We start from the raw sequence: 14648 nt of genomic DNA, 5'->3' as shown, positions 1-14648 counted from the left end.
CCGTGAAAACACTAGCTGCCTCTCTGTACACGCGATAGCTTGTGTAAAACTCTTTACCTGGACACTTGGCTGGCAGAGCTGGTGTCTCCTTCTGAGCATGGCAGCCTCCTGTGGAGTAGGGTGTCTCTGCCAGCACTGGTGGCCAAATGGATGAGCTGAGTGGCCAGCCTTTGTATTTCTCAGACACTTCTAACTCAAGGACTTCCCGAGAATAAAGCTTGAGCCTCGGCTCGACACCTAAGAAAAGGGAACATAAACTTTCCAGGAAAGGAACATCTTTCCGTCCCTTAGGCTGAACTGGCAGCAAGGTGTTAGTGTTGTGAAAGCAGCTGATAAGTCAGACAGGCCAGAAAAACACAAGACACTCATTAAAAGAGAATTTAAAATGCAAATCACTTAAGGACTAATTGTTAAAGCTTTATTTTGACTAGATTGCTGGTGTTGGTGACTATAGCCTTGTGAACCTCAAAAATAACATTTTTTTTGGCCAGAAATATACAACCCTCAAACCATTATAAAACCAGTGCACCATGCCTTTATTTTGTGAGAAGCATTCCTACTATTGTGAAACTAGAACTATTTCTCAATTTAAAGAGGGTGCTGTTATACACATACGTGGAACTATTCTAGGAGATGTGTTTCATATGTCTGTGAGTTGTATCGTGGGTATTCTGGGCTTTTAGGCTAATAATCCACTTATTGAGTACATACCATGCATATCCTTTTGGGTCTGGGTTATCTCACTCAGGATGCTATTTTCTAGTTCCATCTATCTGACTACAAAATTTGTGAAATTGTCTTTTTAATAATTGAGTAGTATTCCGTTGTGTAAATGTAACTTTTTTTAAATTCATTTTTCGATCGAGGGACATCTGGGTTGTTTCCTGCTTCTGGCTATTACAAATCAGGTCCCTATGAACATAGTAGAGCATGTATCCTTCTTATATGTTGGGGGATCTTTTGGGTATATGCCCAGTAGTGGTATACATGGGTCTTCAAGTAGAACTATTTCCAATTTTCTGAGGAACTGCCAGATTAATTTCCAAATGGTAGTGCCAACTTGCAATCCCACTAGGAATGGAGGTGCGTTTCTATTTCTCCACATCCTTGCCAGCATCTGCTGTCACGTGAGTTTTTGATTTTAGCTATTCTGATTGGTGTGAGGTGGAATCTCAGGGTCATTTTGCTTTGCATTTCCCTGATGACTAAGGATGTTAAACGTTTCTTTGGGTGCTTCTTGGTCACTGGAGATTCCTCAGTTGAGAATTCTTTGTTTAGCTCTGTATCCCATTTTTTTAAATAGGGTTATTTGGTTCTCTGGAGTCTAACTTCTTGAGTTCTTTGAATATTTTGGATATTAGCTTTCTATTGGATGTAGGATTGGTAAAGATCTTCTCCCCAGATGTTGGTTGCCGTTTTATGCTATTGACAGTGTCCTTTGCCTTACAGAAGTTTCAGTTTCATGAGGTCTTATTTGTCAATTCTTATCTTAGAGCATAAGCTATTGGTGTTCTATTCAGGAAAATTTCCCATGCCCATGTGTTCCAGGTTCCTCCCCACTTTCTCTTCTATTAGATTCAGTATATCTGGTTTTAGGTGGAGGTCCTCAATCCACTTGGACTTGAGCTTTGTACAAGAAAATTAAAATGGATCAATTTGCATCCTTCTACATGCAGACCTTCAGTTAGACAGCACCATTTGTTGAAAATGCTTTCTTTGTCCCACTATATGGTTTTGGCTTCTTTGTCAAAGATCAGGTGACAAATAGGAGTGTGGCTTTATTTCTGGGTCTTCAATTCTATTCCATTGATCTACCTGCCTGTCTCTGTACCAATACCATGCAGTTTTTTGGTTTTTTTTTTTTTTTATCACTTTTGCTCTGTAGTTGAGCTTGAGATCAGGGATGGTGATTCTGCCAGAAGTTCTTTTATTGTTTAGAATTGTTATCCCTATTCTGGGTTTTTGGTTATTCCAGATGAATTTGAGAATTGCTCTTTCTATCTCTGTGAAGAATCGAGATGAAATTTTAATGGAGATTGCATTGAATCTGTAGATTGCATTTGGTAAGATGACTATTTTTCTACGTTAATCCTACCAATCCATGAGCATGGGAGATCCCTCCATTTTCTGAGGTCTTCTACAATTTCTTTTTTCAGAGACTTGAAATTCTTGTCATACAGTTGTTTCACTTGCTTGGTTAGAGTCATACCAACAAATTTTATATCATTTCTGACTATTGTGAAGGGTGTTATTTTTCTAATTTCTTTCTCAGTCTGTTTATCCTTTGAGTAGAGGAAGGCTACTGGTTTGTTTGAGTTACTTTTATATCCAGCCACTTTGATAAAGTTATTTTATCAGATAGGAGCTCTCTTGTAGTATTTTGGGGTCACTTATGTATACTATAATATCATCTTCAATAGTGATACTTTGACTTCTTTCTTTCCAATTTGCATCCCTTTGACCCCCTTTTGTTGTCTAATTGCTCTCCCTAGAACTTCAAGTACTATATTGAGTAGATAGGGAGAAAGAGGGCAGCCTTGTCTTGTCCCTCCCTGATTTTAGTGGGATTGCTTCAAGTTTCTCTCCATTTAAGTTGATGTTGGCTGTTGGTTTGTTGTATATTGCTTTTATTATGTTTAGATATGTGCCTTGAATTCCTGATCTTTACAAGATGTTTACTAACAGAGTAACATGATCTACAGATCTGCTATTGAATCGAATCTATGTACTTGAACAAATGTGTGAATCTCAAATATCTCAAATGTTGTTGCTTTTTGGAAAAGCACGGAAGTTAGACCAAGACACAGTTTTGTTTTAGCTGATATTTAAGTTAATTGTAAAGACAAGGAATGCATCATGGGTCAAAAAACAAACATTCCTAATGTTACGTATATTTTGTTCCTGTTATATTGGCTTTATTTTCACTTAATCTTAGCCAAAAGGCCAAGAAGCAATGGCTTTATTTTCAAAATTATAATTTATAGTATTATTTTCCTTTTAATAGTATTCTTGCATGTACTATTCATTCAATAAATGAGTTCCGAATTTCAAAAAAAAAAAAAAAAACCCAAGATGTTTAACATAAAGGGATGTTGTGTTTTGTCAAAGGGTTCTCAGTATCTAATGAGATGATCATGCAATTTTTTTCCATTGAGTTTGTTTATGTAGCAGATTATGTTGATGGATTTCTGTCATCCCTGCATCCCTAAGATGAAGCCTACTTGATCATAGTGAATGATGGTTTTGATGTGTTCAGTTTGTGAGAATTTTATTCAGTATTTTTGCATTGATATTCATAACTGAGATTGGTGTGAAGTTCTTTTTCTTTGTTGGGTTTTGCTGTGGTTTAGGTATCAGCATAACTGGCTTCATAGAAAAAATTAAGTAGTGCTCCTTCTGTTTCTATTTTGTGGAATAGTTTGAGAAGTATTGTTATTAAGTCTTCTTTGAAGGTTTGATAGAATTCTACACTAAAACTATCTGGCCCTGGGGCTCTTATTTTATTTTATTTTATTTGGTTGGGAGACTTTTAAGGACTGCTTCTATTTCCTAAGGGGTTATGGGACTGTTTAGATAGTTTGTCTGGTCCTAATTTAACTTTGGTCCATGGTATCTGTCTAGAAAATCATCCATTTCATCTACATTGTCTACTTTTGAGAGTATAGGCTTTTGTACTATACTCTCTGATGATGATTTTAATTCTCTCAGTTTCTGTTGTTATATTTCCCTTTTCATTTCTGATTTTGTTAATATGGATACTGTCTATATGCCCTTTAGTTAGTTTGGCTAAGCATTTATCTATCTTGTTGATTTTTTCAAAGAACCAGCTCTTAGTTTTTGATTCTTTGTATAGCTCTCTTTGTTTATACTTGGTTTATTTCAGCCCTGAGTTTGGTTATTTCCTTCTGTCTACTCCTCTTGGACATGATTGTTTCTTTTTGTTCTAGAGCTTTCAGATGTGCTAGTGTAGGATCTCTCCAAGTTCTTTAGGAAGGCACTCAGAACTATGAGTTTTCCTCTTAGCACTGCTTTCATTGTGTCCCATAAGTTTGGGTATGCTGTGCCTTCATTTTCATTACATTCCTTTATTTCTTCCCTTACCCAGTTATCATTGAGTAGAAAGTTATTCAGCTTCTATGAGTATGTGGGCTTTCTGTTGTTTTTGAAGTCCATCCTTAGTCACTGGTGATCTGATAGAATGCATAGTATTGTTCCAATCTTCTTGTATCTGTTGAGGCTTGTTTTGTGTCCAATTATGTATTTTGGAGAAGGTACCATGAGTTGCTGAGAAGAAGCTATATTCTTTGTTTTAGGATGAAATGTTCTATAGATATCTGTTAAATCCTTTTGGTTCATAATTTTGTTAGTTTCACTGTGTCTCTGTTTAGTTTTTGTTTCTATGATCTGTCCATTGGTGAGAGTTGAGCTTTAGTAACATTTCTTTTACAAATGTGGGTGCCCTTGCATTTAGGCTATAGATGTTCAGGATTGAGAGATCATCTAGGTGGATTTTTTTCCTTTGATGAGTATGAAGTGTCTTTCCCCATCTCTTTTGATAACTTTTGGTTGAAAGTCTATTTTATTGGATATTAGAATGGCTACTCCAGCTTGTTTCTTGGGACCATTAGCTTGGAATTTTTTTTCCAACCTTTTAATCTGTTTCCTATATGAAGCAAAATGCTGGGTGTTAGTTAGCTTCTGTCTTTTTATTTGGGAACTGAGTCCACTGATGTTGAGAGATATTAAAGATCAATGACTGTTGATTTCTTTTATTGTTGTTAGAAGTTGTATTATATTTGTGCGGTTCTCTTCTTTTGGGGTTATTGTGAGATAATTAATTTCTTGGTTTTCCTTGTGTGTTGTTTCCCTCCTTGTGTTGGAGTTTTTACTTCTATTATCCTCTTCGGGGCTGAGTTAGTGGAAAGATATTGTTTAAGATTGGTTTTGTCATAGAATATCTTGGTTTCTCCATCTACGGTGATTGAGAATCTTGCTGGGTATAGGATTCTGTGCTGGCATTTGTGTTCTCTTAGGGTCTGTATGACATCTGCCAAAGATCCTCTGGCTTTTAGAGTCTCTCTTAAGAAGTCGGATATAATTCTGATAGGTCTGCCTTTATATGTTACTTGGCCTTTTTCCCTAATAGCTTTTTATATTCTTTCTTTCTTCTGTGTATTTAGTGTTTTGATTATTATGTGACAGGAGGAATTTCTTATCTGGTCTAATCTATTTTGTGTTCTGTAGGCTTCTTGAATGTTTCTGTCCATTTCCTCCTTTAGGTTAGAGATGTTTTCTTCTATAATTTTGTTGAAGATATTTGCTGGCCCTTTGAGTTGTGAATCTTTACTCTCTTCTATTACTCTTATCCTTAGGTTTGGTCTTCTCATTGTGTTCTGGATTTCCTGGATGTTTGGGGCTACAAGCATTTTGCATTTTGCATCTTCTTTGACTGTTGTGTCAATGTTTTCTATGGTATCTTCTATGCCTGAGATTCCCTCTCCTATCTCTTGTATTCTGTTGTGATGCTTGGATCCATGACTCCTGCTCTCTTTCCTAGGTTTTCCATCTCCAGGGTTGTCTCACTTTGTGATTTCTTTATTGTTTCTATTTCCATTTTTAAATCCTGGATGGTTTTGTTCAATTCCTTCACCTGTTTGATTGTATTTTTATGTATTTCTTTAAGAGATTTGTGGTTTCCTCTTTAAGGGCTTCTACTTCTTTTCCTGTGTTCTCCTGTATTTCTTTAAGGGAGTTATTTATGTCCCCTTAAGATCCTCTATCATCTTCTTAAGATGGGATTTTAGGTCAAAATCTTGATTTTCAGGTGTGTTGGGGTATCCAGGGCTTGCTGTGGTGGGAGAACTGGGTTCTGATGGTGTCAAGAAGCCTTGGTTTCTGTAGCTTATGTTTTTGCACTCGCTTCTCACAATCTGGTTTCCTCTGGTGTTAGCTGACCTTGCTGCCTCTGACTGGAGCCTGCCCCTCCTGTGAGCCTGGTTATGACAGACCTCCTGGGAGTCAAGCTGTCTCTGGGTGTGTATGGATGGGAAATGCTGGACCACCTGATCTATGCCCCCCACCACCACACTCCATGAAATTGTGGACTGGGAGGATCAAGGCATTATTTCTTATTTGACAAACTTTGTTTTTTGCATTTTGGACCTTCAACTGATTGAGGCTCAGATCTGTTCATTGAGAATAACTACTTTGCTTCATGCAGCTGATTACAAATGTTAGTCACATTCAGAAAATATCCTTCACACCAGCATGTAGACTAGAGTTTGAGCAAACTGAGAACTATATTAGGAAACTGACACATAAAACCAGGAACCAAACAGCTGCTAACTAATAAGGTCTTTCCGAAGACTTGCTGGTAAGTAGGCTTGAACATACAAGTTTTTAAATGAGCCACATATAGCACAAATGTAGGAAAAACAAACCCCTGGGTTGAGGAGATAGCGCAGTTGTAAAATGCTCTGTGCGCTTGGCACAACCAAATTCTATGTCCAGGATCTAGGTTAAAGAAAGAAAGAAAAAGCTAGGTGTGATGTTATAATTACAATCCCAGTGCTGAGGAGGCAGAGACAGGCAGATTTCTGAGACTAGTCAACTCTTGGATATTGGCTGTATTGCTTTGATTCAATTGAGAACTTGAATCTGTGTGTCCTTGTCCCCAACTTGTTTTTGATCAATCAATAAATATGCCAATGGGTATTGGCTGGGCCTGGGGAGGGACACTTAGATTTATGTGGGTAGGACACAAAGAGGAACAGGAGCATTTCGAGGATACATAGGGAGAGAAGAGGAGGGCTCAGGAGAGAGAGCTTACGACTCACATGAGAATTTGAGTGGGTGACCACTTACCGCTTCCCTGATTGGGCCTGGGGTACCATGGCAAGGCTTATGAGTACTCAGCCTTTGAGGTAGCCAATGCATTTTAAAAGTAAGCTAATGTGTGTGTGTGTGTGTGTGTGTGTGTGTGTTTCATTCAAGGATTCAACCGTAGCTCCTGGATGGGTGTGTGTACATATGTTCTGCTGGAAGCCAAAACAATGTAGCAAAAAAGTCCCTCTATAGCTGGCCTACTGTATTTGATTAATTCCAAGACAATGAGAGACCCTGTTTCAATAAACAAGGTGGATGGTACCTGAGATTGATAGCCAAAATTATCTTTCCTTTGTCTTCCACATCTACATGCATAGTGCCCATGCCCCTCCACATCAAACTGTCACACAAATCCACAATGAAAACAAATTCTTTATTTTTCTTTCATCTTTCTTTCTTCTTTCTTTCTTTCTCTCTTTTTTCTCTCTTTCTTTCTTTTTTGTTTCTTTCTCTCTTTCTTTCTTTTTTGTTTCTTTCTCTCTCTCTTTCTTTCTTTTTTTCTTTCTTTCTTTCTTTCTTTCCTTCTTTCCTTCCTTCCTTCCTTCCTTCCTTCCTTCCTTCCTTCCTTCCTTCCTTTCTTTCTTTCTTTCTTTCTTTCTTTCTTTCTTTCTTTCTTTCTTTCTTTCTTTCTTTCTTCCTACTTTGACCTGTTTTAGGCATGTTGTGGTAGAGAGGGTAGGGGAGTGTATTGAATGAGGTTCAAGTAATGTACCTGTCTGCAGGATCTGATGAAACACCACGATCTAGGCAGGTTTACTTGACTTATAGTTCCAAAGGGACAGGAGTCAAACAGGGCAGCAGGAGCAGAAAGTCTAGGGCTCGTATCTTAAACGAAGCAGAGAGAACAGACTGGGAGTAGGGGAGCCTTTAAGCTTTCAAGGCCAGGCCCAGTAACATACTTCCTCCAGCAAGGCCTCGCTTTCTACGCCTCCTCAAACCGTGCCATCCGTCGACTGGGAACCAAGTGTTCACGGGCCGCAGATTATGGAGAGGGCTCAGCGCCATCCCTCATGTAAACAGTTACATTAGAGGTGTGGGAGAGAAGATTGGGTGTCTGTTTTTAGAAGCAATCTTCTCTGTAACCAAAGATTTGCTACAGTATTAGGGACAGTGCAGCGGTTAAGAACAAAAGCTGAATAAGTGGCCGGCTGCCTCTTCTAAGGTAGAGAGATGCTAGCGTGGTTTCAGCGTGTCCCCTCCAAAACTCAGATGCTACCAAAATGACAGTATTAAGAGGTGGGGGCCTCCCATGAGTGGTTAGGCTATTGAGAAGGCTTGCTTTCTAAATGAAAGCAGTGCCCCGGCAAAACACGGATCCTACTTTAAAGAGAATAAGAGATAGTTTAATTCTTGAGCCAAATAAACCCTGCCTCAGGAAGACAGATTCAAGTTTGTGGTGGCTTAAATGAAAATGGTCCCCATAGGCTTACATATCTAATATAAGTATATATTATATATATATATATATTATATATATTATATTTCTATATGGTCACCAATGGATTCGGAGATGTAGTCTTGCTGCAGTAGGTATGCCTTACTGAAGAAGGTGTATTACTGTGAGAGGGCTTTGAGGTTTCAAAAGCCCATGCCAGGCCCCAGTCTCTCTGTTCTTGACTGCTGCCTATGGGTGAAGATGTAAAGCTCCCGGCTACTGCTCCACCTCCTTCCTGTCTGTTTCCTTCCATGACAATCATGGACTAATCCTCCAGAGCGGTAAGCAAGTCCCCTATTAAGTACTTGCTTTCGTAAGCGTTGTCTTGGTCATGGTGTCTCTTCATAGCAATAGCACAGTAATTAAGACAAGGTTGTCCCAAACAATATGTTTGCATATAGAAACAACTTCATGAAGCTTTTATAGTTAAAGAACAGAAAAGTCATAAATAAACACATTTGCCCAGATACTTTAGTGGAAACATTGGTAGGTGAGTTTCAACAAAGTGAGAAATCTCAGCTGTGAGTCTCATATGTTGTCTGATAGCATTCTTAGCTGTTGGGTTGGTGGATATTAGTTACCTGTCCATTTAATATATTCTAAAAAGTTTCACCCGACAGCTGAAAGGATGTTAGGTCAGAGGCAAAGATGAGATAGGAAAGACTATTAAGGGGGACTACAGATAGCCGGAGATAGTTTGGCTCTGGATCTGCTGTCTACAATCAAGAAGTTCTAATCAGTCCATCAGCCTTGCAGAGTCTTTACTATATCAGAGTGACCCTTCCCCCTGTAAAGTCAGATCACAGTAGATGAATGACTTAATGGAGTTTGTCTCCTTTAACCCTTTGTCTTCCAGAGGGTGGGTGCTGCTTTCTTAGGAGACATATTGGATGCAGAGAGGCGCCCTCACCAGACAACGCCTCCTGCCAATGTCTTGACCTTGATCTTTCCTGTCTCCAGGACTGAGATAAATAAACTTTAATTTTTTTTTATATAAGTTACTCAGTCTCTTGAGATTTTGCCAAAGCAGCACGAAGAGATACATGCAAATGCTCTGCTTCACATTTGATAGGTTGAATTATTCATTAAGGGCCACATAAAGATGTAAAGGGTCATAACGGTTGGAAAGGTGCGTCAGTGTGTCTGGATGGGATTAGGCTTCCAACTGAAAGGAGGTGTGGCAGACGTGCAAGGACATCTTTGTGAGCCTTCCTTGGTACCAGCAGGTAGCCAGGAGAGGCCATAAATGTGAGGAAATTGCTTCCCAGGCAGAGTCACTCCTTTGATGCAGGCCCTATCAGCTGCACCACAGAGATGGCTAGAATTAATGAAATTCACACAGCAAGTCCTGACACTTGACGGCCTAATTAGAATGATTACGGGTAGGCTCTGCAGAGGTGCTTTGTCAGCAGATGAGCCAATGAGACGGTCCCATAATGAGCATGTTCCCACCCCACCCCCGATCTAGCAGGCGCTTAAAGCACGGGCTAAAGTTAGCACATTAATAATTGTTTGTGATGTGGTTAGCAAAAATATTTTCTAATGGCGTGCTCAGAGGAGTGCTTTAGGAGGTAAGTGCGGCAGGACAAGTTTTACTCTGAAATTGCAGGAGCCTCGCTACTCTCCCTTTTGTGTGTGCGTGTGCTCCATTTCTAAGGGTCACGGAAAAAGAATTTATAACAGAGATCTCTGGCCAGCGTCTTTATACTGCTCTAAAGCGCGCACAGATCTCCCCCGTTTTGTTTTTTGTTTTTCCTAGCAGAATGTCAGTGAAGGTGCACTAGCTGTAACACGCTGGGCGAGAGGGAAAGATGCTGGAAAACTCAGCTGGTCATTTTGCTTGTTCTGTTTTTAATTGCACACATGTAAAAACTGAATTCCTATGGCACCGAGGAAGTAAAACGAACAATACTTTTTCTTATCAGGTGCTCAACATAAATTTTGCATAAACAGTGCCCCATCCTGAGGCGTTAGAAGGTCTCGCAATGGCAGCAGTTGGGGAAATATAGTTTACTATGTCTTTATATGTCTTTAATGTAGCTGTGGACCATATGTGCTTTTTCCACTGTGCAATCTTAATTGGAAGACTCGTAAGAAAGTGATAACTCTTTTCGTTAGTAAGACTTATTTAATTGTATTATTTTAAAATGTTTTCAATAAATAAATCAATAATTTAAAATACATTTGCTTTGGGCCAGTGAGATGGCTCAGTAAGTAAAGATGAGCACTGCCAAATCTCATGACCATGACCTGGATTCAGTCCCCAGAACTCACGTGACAAAGGAGAGAACCAACTTCTAACCTCCACTTATGGACATAGCAAGCGTGCACACACTTAAACACACACACACACACACACACACAGAAAATGAATATGAAAATAGTAATACCGTTTTGTTGAAGCTGGGCATAGCAGTATGCACCTGTAAGCTCAGCAATCAGAAGGCACAGGGCTGTAATTGAAGCCAACCTTAGGGCTTCATAGAGAAACCATTTCTTTCCCCCTTACACACACACACACACTTGTAGTCACAGGTCAACAATTATGCAATACACTCTATAGAAGACTTTCACCAAGGAGTCAGTTGGAAAGAGCCAGTTTTCTCTGAACTGCTCACCAAATGACTTTCGCAGAACTCCGCCATTAACAACTGCACTTCCAGATAATCCTCCAAGATTCAGACTGTGTATCATGCAGCTTGGTGAATATTCTTCTCTTCGAGGCTGTCTGACAGGGCGTTTCCTACACAAGTCCCAAGATGAACCTGTGTCTGTCTCTGTCCCCTCACTTCCATTGAACTTGCTCCTCTGCATTCTTTGTTAGCTCAATGTAACTCTTCCACCCATGACCCGGGCCCAAGACCTTGGTGCCAACAGTCACTCCTCTCTTTCTGTAACACCCCACATGCCCCCCCATCATCATGTCTCTTAGCTTATCATTTGTTTTAAAGTTTGGACCCACAATATGCATCAACTTATCTCCACTACGATTTCTTGTTGCATAAACTAGCGTGACATCTGTCTAGCTGGACCATTCTAATGGTCATTCAAAATGGTCTCTTTATAACGTAACTGTAAGAACCCCATATGTATGCTCCCAACCCTGTTGGCTCCACATATCCCTCCAGTAAAGACAAAAGCTTTATGGTGGTTCACAACACTCCACGGCAGTAGCGTCATCATTTGTCCTTACATCCTGCCCCATACCTCCACTTTCCTGATCTCCTACCATGTTCCTCCCACATTTCAGTCTAGTGTCATAGTCTGTATGGTTTTGCTGTGGCAAATGGTCACTGATTGCCCCCGCTGTGCAACTTAAAACAACATACATTCATTGTCTGGAAGTTCTGGGCAGGAAGTTGGATCTGGCTTAGGTATTTTCTCTGCTTGGCAGCAAAATTCAGAGGCTTGAATTAGTACAGACAAAGTGACTGTTTCCTTGCTGTCTGTTGTGTAGAGTCTGTCCTTACATCCCAGAGGACTCTCCAAAGTTTTACTGGTGGATCTCTAGGTTTTCAAGTTAGCAGCAGCGTGTGGTATCCTCCTCATACTTACAATCTCAGAATTTCCTTTTGTGTTAAGTAATTCTTGCTGCAGTAGGAGAATTCTTCCTGTTTTTAAGGGCTCATGTAGATAGATTAGGCCCATCTAGATAATCTGGGACTATCTCTTATTTTGATAATTGAAACAATTATATCTCCAAAGTTCTCTTGCCATACAATACAAACACATTCATATGTTCCAAGCAATGCCACCCTACTGAGGTCCAGCTATGATTTGACTGTGTTCCTTAAGGTTCATGTGCTGAAATGTAATCTCTGTTATAAGGAATTAAAAAGATGAAATGGCCTGGGTATGTTATCCCATATCTTCAGCCTCAGCCAGCCTTTGGGAGGCAGAGACAGGGAGATGTCTGTGAGTTCAAGGCCAGCCAGCACCATAGCAAGTTCCAGGCCAGACAGGGCCAGACAGTGAGGTCCTATATCAAACTAACCAATAAAGGTATAAAAATGGGGCCTTTGGGGGATGGTTAGAACTAGGTAAGTTTGTCAGAATGGGACCCCCCTGATTGAATGCTAGTGGCTTTGTGTGACTTACATGTTCTCTCTGGTTCCAGTTTAGTGATGACACACATTACTCTGAATGGCATCAAGCAAGCTATAGTCTTTTGTGGGACTTTGACTTTTCAGAACTGTAAGCTAAAGAAAGTTGCTTTATGAAATAATACAGCCTCCGGTATTTTGTTCCAGTAGTGCAAAACAGAACAACAGTCACGAACATATTTGGCAAATCAAACCTTGCTATGATAGACAATCTCTTTGCCAAGCAGATTTCTATTTCAGACCCATCCAGGGTCCTACCACTTGAAATGTTCTTCCCTTGGATAATTACACAACTAATTCCATCCTTCCTTCAGGTTTCTGCTCCAGTAGTCACGCTCTTTCTGCTCTTGGTCTCTTTGAAGGAAGCATTCTCCCATCTCCCCTCATTCATGTTGATTTTTTCTTCCTTTTACTGCATTTTGTCTTCCTGTCTGTCCCTCATTACTAAGTACCATGAGAACAGAGACTGTAATGTGTTCACTGTTGGATTCTACTACCAAGCACAGTCCCTGATAAGTGGTAAAATGCTCAATACATATTTGTTGAATGACTATGAGGTATCTATAAAGACAAAAAAATGTACTTACTAATTAGGTCTGACAAAAGTGAATTGGCTAACTCTCAATTGACCACAGAGAATCAGTTTCAAGAGATCGTAAGAATATCACTAATTACAGTCTTGTGATCATAAGATCACAAGAATATCACTAATTTGTGAAATGCCCAAGAAAGGCATCAGTAGCAGTTTATAAGTATCTCCTGGTCTGTCCTAAGCAAACAAGCGACCTGGGCAAGACTTTCCGGTAATGTAAGGCTTCTATCACCAGAGCCACAGGGTCTGGAGTATGATATACTAAAATCCTGACAGAACTAATAGTCAAGTCTTCAGTTTTCAGAATCCACTTTTTCCTTTCTTTCAAAGTCAGGAATGAACATGTTTGATAGTTCTTGATACTTTAAAAAAAATGGTTCCTCGGAGATTAGAATAGTTTACTGAAGAGCTACAAAAGAACTCGAACTGGAGTAATAGCCCCTCGAAGCTATTCTACTTTTTTTTTAAAAACTGCACACTATGGGATATTGGCTCTGTTGTTCACAATTTAGGCTCTCCTTGAAGTGAAGAATGAACAGAATGAGACCCTGGAGGGTTGGTTTGTGTTTGGTCTGAACTTGACTCAGCAAATACAGGGACGAGCTAGCTCTGTCTGACATTTTGCCTCTTGACATCACTGTCATAGGCCTCTGTCAATCCCTTATTTGTAGCTGACCGGTCAGTTAGCACTTTGTCCAGAGAGCTTGCTGTCCTTAGCATTTTCCCGACTATGATTTTTGATAATGTGCTGTCTGTTTTACAGTGACCTTCCTATCGTCAGTGCCATTTCTCAGACGGAAACATATTGCTTAAAAAAAATAAAATTGGAGCCTAATTGACTGTGAAAAAAATCTGCTGTCCCTGGATGGAGGGCTTGTTCTCATCTTAGAGTGTGACTGGTGGGTCAGGGGGCGAGTTATTCTGATACAGGTTTATAATTACTGAATCAGAATCGGAATGGGGTGCAGGCTTGGGAATTTTATATTTTTCCCCAGTAAATATCTCAGGTTACACTTTTCAAAGTCTGAGAACTTCTTTTTGGCACATAAATATAGAGGCCTAAATTTAAGGAGCTATTTATTATAGGGACAGCAGGTAAAGCCGTCTGCTGTCAAGCCTGGTCACCCAAGTTAGATCTTAGAAACATGCGCAGTAGAAGTGAGAGCCAGATGTTTATTGCTCATAAGAAGCATTCGTGAACTATTTGTCGTGTTAATGATGAAAGTCGTTTCCAAGAGGGAACATGTCTCCCTTTAACTGAATCTCTATTGTTTGCTATCAAACGGATAAGGAAATTGGACGCCAAGGATGTCAACTGACAAAATTGCCCTTGTCACCAATCCCAGTGGTATAGGAAAACTCAAGATCTCCAACTTCACTCCGTAGTGCTTTTTCTACTAGTCCATGAGATAATTGTCCTCAATGAACCAGGGGCAGGCGTTCTGATAATGGCAGTGAGTGTAGTTCATTGTGTGTCGGTGCTATATAAACTCCCACACAGTAGGGAGGTCAGAGCATTTGAGAGATTGATGAAAGACAAGCCCGAGAAATGGGTGGTGACCAAACCATGAGTGGCTCCAATATGAGAGTATAGGGGTGGACATGAGCTAGCTACTAAAGCCTCTGGGATGAC

This window comes from Apodemus sylvaticus, chromosome 15 (assembly GCF_947179515.1).
Source record: "Apodemus sylvaticus chromosome 15, mApoSyl1.1, whole genome shotgun sequence".
NCBI lineage: Eukaryota > Metazoa > Chordata > Mammalia > Rodentia > Muridae > Apodemus > Apodemus sylvaticus.
The sequence above is the reverse complement of the archived record's forward strand: the minus strand, read 5'-3'. Positions refer to the sequence as shown.